Genomic DNA, 5686 nt, shown 5'->3' with positions numbered 1-5686 from the left:
ACGCTGGACCGGACCTCTTCCTAATAAAAGCTCTCCGGTTCTTGACTTTATCCTTCCCAGTAATTTTAATTATTAGTTCGTACATTTGAGCCATCACTTTTGTTTGGTTTTATTGTGGTTTCTTTCTAGTACCAGTGCTAGAAATGTATTTTTACAGTATTATGAAATGTTTCTTTCAGCTGAAGTTTTTTTTTTTTTTAATGTTCCTTCTTTTTTGTCCGAGTACTTCAAATCAAATCATGTGTATTTTATAGATTTTATTGTTTTTTACATAAGCCAAACCAAATGAAATTATGCAAAGTATTTTAAATATTACTTGTAGAATCAGAAGAAGAAGAAGAAATATAAGCCGTATTCACAGAATTACCACAGTTGTGTTGAATCCAGGCTTCTGCTTTGGGGATTAAATTTTATTTCAGTATATTTATATCAGAAGAAAATTAATTTTGGCTTGCAGATTCGGGAGTTCAGTCTCACAAACTACACTGTTAAATCCGAAATACCCTTCACTTAAACAACATCCTTTAGTGTAACATTCAAGCTATCACTCATAATGGTTTCATTTGATTGTGATGGTTTATATTTGGACTGTAGGAAAAACTTACATTTACCGGTGTCATTGTTGTTACCGCCATTAGATGGAGCCAAAGGCAACTGAAAACCGAAAAGAAGTAGAGGAGAGTAAACAAGGCCGTGTGATTACAACTTCCCTTTAATTCATTCAGAATTATTCCCTCTTATCCTGGATGTCTATGTAATCACTCCATGTCACCCAGACATTCTCAGATTAGCCTTAGGTTTGGAAAACAGTTATCAGAGGCATGTAAACAGAGAGGATAATGTTTTAGTGTTTTTTATTTATTTTTCTTGCCTTTAAAAAAAATAATACATTTCCCAACAGTAAAACTATATTTTCTTTTTTTCCACAGTGATCACAATAAATATGGAAAGACTTATATAGTCATATTAAATAAAACATATGACAAAAAAATGTGAGCACCAGTCCTTGTGTTCAAAACTGACTCTGGGAAAGGTGTATCCGTTTAAATTAAGATTTATTGCATTTGTTATAACCACAGCTGTAGCTGCTAAGTGTGACTGGTAAAAACTGCAGAGATTTTCAATATAGCATTTCTAAACATGCTAGTTTTCTTTAGAAAGCATAAATTATTTCTACTTGCACGCAATAACATTTTTTTTAATTAGCTGTGCAATGACGTACTTTACCTCTGTAATGCTCAAATCCTGTAAAATCAAATTAAAACTGAGGGTTATCTTCCAATTTACACAGTGTATGAAAACATCAGCAAGGATTTGGCCTGTTACTTTGGAAAGTATTATACCAAAAAACCCCAAAAGAAATAGCTTTACGCTTGAGAAAAAGAATTGTTAATGCTCACAAAGCGGGGGATGGATATACAAAGTTATCACAGCATTTCCAAGTGTCAGGAAGGGGAGAGAGAAGCATCAACAAGAATTTCAAAGAGAACAAGTCTGGCGGTAGGATGTGAAAAATTTCAAAGACTCTGGAAAGAAGGAAAGACAGATGTGACTAAAGACCCAGAAAAATTTACCATGACTCTAGTGAATGACTTAGTTAAGTAGGCTCAAAGAAGACAATCTATAGGACCTTACAAAGGAAGGTTACAGACCAAGAAATACTCTTCTTCAGAAGTACTTCTGCAGAAGTAGACACCTTCAAGCCATATAGAGGTACGCTGAGGACACCATGGAGAAAGATTAAGTGTACTGGAAGTGCATCCTTCGGTCAGATAAGGGGAAACTAGAGCTCTTTGGCCAAAGAGACGCTAATTATGTCTGGAGAAAGTAGGAAGAGGCATTCAACCCAAAGAACACTGTTCCCATAGTGAAACACGGGGGTGGGAGTATTATACTGAGGGGCTGCTTCAGGAACTGGCAACTTTTCATGTGACCTGTGACCGCCACAAGAAAAGAATGGACTTCTTCAGTCTCATCTGACTGCAGGTTTTCCCAACCTTATAAGCATTACATTTGCATAATGACTGAAACTAGCAACGCTGACTAACAATGGGCCAGGGGGTTAGTTTTAAGATCATTAATATGCAAATTGTGGTGTCAGCTTGCAGTTAGCTGAAGGTGAAGAATTCACTTGGATGAGCGAGGGAACATTTCACCCACTGAAAACACAACATCCAAATGAACAGAATCGATTTTACATGGATGATTGAGCATGCATCAAGATAGCACAGTACCATGTTTTACATTTGCAAAGTTGCATCTGAACAAATCACAAGACTTCTGGAACAATTACCTTTGGACAGACAAGACCAAAGTGAAGATGTTTGGTCATAATGCTGCGTGTGGAGAAAACCAAACACAGCATACCAACACAAAAACTTCATACCAACTCTGAGCACAGTGGTGGAGGGGTGATGATTTGGGCTTGTTTTGTCACTCACAGGATGTGGCCACTTCATATTCAGTGAGTAAACCATAAAGTCCTCTATATACCAAAGTATTCAAGGGATGTGAGGACATCTGTCTGACAGGTAAAGTCTGGCCCAAACAGGACAATGATGCAAACACAGGTTTTAGATGACTGGTTTCTGACTGCAGCTAATCATCACCAAATGTATTCTAATTCTTGTTTAATTCAATATTCTTAATTTCCTTGATGACTGCAGAAATATAACGCCAAACTTGTCACCTGACTCTTCAGCTCACCACACTCTTACAGTTTTGTTTCATTGTTGAGCTGACAGACAAGTCATCTTACTGCGTTGGTTCTTTTATTTGTTTTCAGACAAAAAGCTCTTTTGAGACACATCCCCAGTGTGGGCAGGAGAATTTGCGATCATTAATCCAAAGAAGAAAAACTTGCATGCATCACAGAACCTGTGTGTACGTAACAACGACCAAAAGACATATTAGAAGTATTTTACCACAGCTAATGTTCCCAAATTCAAATCAGGAAAACAAATACTTGATGTCTTATGTCATATATGCTGTTTTCTAAAAGCATTTATGAAAAGACTAAAATAAAATGTGCACTGTTCTACTCAGTTTTATCATTTGAAAATTGTATAAAGTATCAAAATATCAATAGTCTTTGTATAAAGACTATTGATATTTAACTCAATATTAAACCAGTAAAGTCACAAAAATAGTTAAAAAAATAAATTACTATAGAAAGTATTGACACTCTTACACCTTGTGAAGAGGATTACATTTTAAATGGATTAAATCATTTACCATAAAAACATAACAGTGAAGTGGAAAAAAACTGCAAATAATTACATTAAAAGAAAAGTTTTTCTGAGTAAATTGAACTTGGAAAAAACTGCAAAAAAAATTCACAAATAGTCATTCTAGTACAGCCAATTATATTTTGGTACATGTCAAATGTTGATCAATTTTATGTCACACATTCATACAGAGTAAAACATTTCTGAATATGAAAAGAACTAAAAACATGTAATCTGATAAATATTTTTGTTCTTTGAGCTTGAAACATTTTTGTATTGTCTGGATACATCCTTCTGCACTGCCATTTTTCCTGAACATAGAGGCAAAGAGAAGGTCACATCGTCATGTGTGTGAGGAACGTCCGATACCCACCTGCACGGAAGCAGGACATGGTGACAGCTTTCTCTGTGCAAGGAAGCTCAGGAGGCTCCTCAGGGTGGCAGAAGAGCGTGGTGTTTGAAGCTGGTCAGCCATAACTTGACTGTGCAGCATTCTTTATGTTTGAGGAGCTGAGGCCTGAGGTTGCAGGTAGAGACTGCCCTGGCTCAAAACTCATCCTCATCCATGGAGCTGTACGGAGACTCCTCTCTGGCCCAGTCAATAATCCTGATGACTTGAGGGCACGGGAATATAAAGTATACCCTGTTCAAGAGGCATTTACATAAAATTAATTACTGTCCAAACACAAAATACAATAAATAAATAAATAATCATTCAATTAAATACTGCATAGTAAAAATTGCATGTTATAGTGTAATTGTCTTAACATATAAGGTTGGGGAAATCACTTTATGTTGCATTCCATTGGCATTGACAGCATTAGGACTAACTATTAAAATATAATAATAATAAGAACACATGGCAACGTCGTGGACTGTTTGGGCTGCTTTAGGTTTACAGCTGGGCTTTCTCCAGGAGTTTTAGTAAAGTATGGCTTCAGAAATTGTCTGCATAAAACACATTGCTTTAATAGAGAATCTATATGACACTTGTGTAGACCTAGCACACTATAAATAAAAGCCATCTTGCAGACAATAAAAAAAGCTGACTTAAAGCTCAACCATTAATCTCGGTTCGTAGTACGTCCCTCCAGTGTGTTCACATCTGTACCCGTCCAAAGTGCACGATCTTTGGTATTTACTCATTTGGACCAATTCTCATCTTTGTTCAGCAATTTTCTTTTTCCCAACAGTGTATTTATTTATTTTGAACATATCACTGCACACATCTACTAAGTGTAAAAAAAAACAAAAAACAAGTAGCTAAACCTACATAAACTACAAGCTACACATACTGCCTTTATACACATACTTGTTCAGCAATTTTCATGTAAGATTTAACAAGTTTTGACAAATACTCTCAACAAAGAGCAATAATGTTTTCAAACCAGTGCTTTAATTATTTTTTTTGCATTCTACAGCTCTTCTTGAAAGTCTATTAACTTCCATTCATGTTAATAATAATTTTACATGGAAAATCATCAAATAACTGTTTTCATCACATTTGTGGAGGGGATTTATTAAGTCTTTTTGTGAAAGACATTTTGTGAACAGTTCACCTCCAAATTCAATTCAGATTTTGTTGCAGTAAAAGTTTTTAATTCCTTTTAAAAATGCCAATTCATGTGTGTTTTCCACACAGATCCGTCTTCCAACAGTCTGTAATCACACTGCTTCAACCATGTTGAGGTCTGAGTTTCATTTATGAAGTGTAGCTTTCCATTATGTCTTTTAATCCAGGTTTTTACTGCACTAACAGTGTGTTTGGGCTCACTGTCATGTCAAAAAAATAAAGCAATTGTCAATCAAAAGCTTTCCATATGGTATTACATCATTAATCAAAACCTGATGGTCCTTTTCTGTCCTGTAATTCCATCAATTTTGACAAAGTCCCCAACACCACTGGCTGAAATGCAGTCCTAAAGCATGACAGAGATTTCCCCTATTTTTATTTTTATTTATTTTTTTATTTATTTTTTTTACAAATGGATGTTTTGATCCTTAAGATTGGCTTAAGCCATCCTTCCTCTGAGACCACTTCTGAAGAGGCTTCAGTGAACAGTAGAGGAATCGACTGAAGGGCCTGTGGCACAGATGCATTTCTCATATCCAGTGTCATTTTTTTGCTTGATGTTTTCCTTCTTTTGCCCTCTACTTTTTAAGGACAGACTGCACACCATGTCAAGATGTGCTAAGTTTTTAACTAATAGTTCTCTGGGAATCTACTTGCTGGTGCAAAATTACTATTTTATCCTTGTCAAACTGTGTTATCTTTGACATTTTTTTGATGACTCAGTTAAATCAATTAGACCAAAAAACTAACACCAATACCTGAATAAAGTTAAAAATATATAGCCCTTGCAGCCTTTTTCTACTTGCGCAAAACAGTACAGGCATACATATTTATATTGTTAATATAGCAAATGTAGCTGAGACTCATGAGGAGGACAGTTCTCTCC

This window comes from Perissodus microlepis, chromosome 12 (genome assembly GCF_051167445.1).
Source record: "Perissodus microlepis isolate ML-2025 ecotype Zambia chromosome 12, ASM5116744v1, whole genome shotgun sequence".
In the NCBI taxonomy this organism is placed as follows: domain Eukaryota; kingdom Metazoa; phylum Chordata; class Actinopteri; order Cichliformes; family Cichlidae; genus Perissodus; species Perissodus microlepis.
This window is presented reverse-complemented; position numbering follows the sequence as displayed.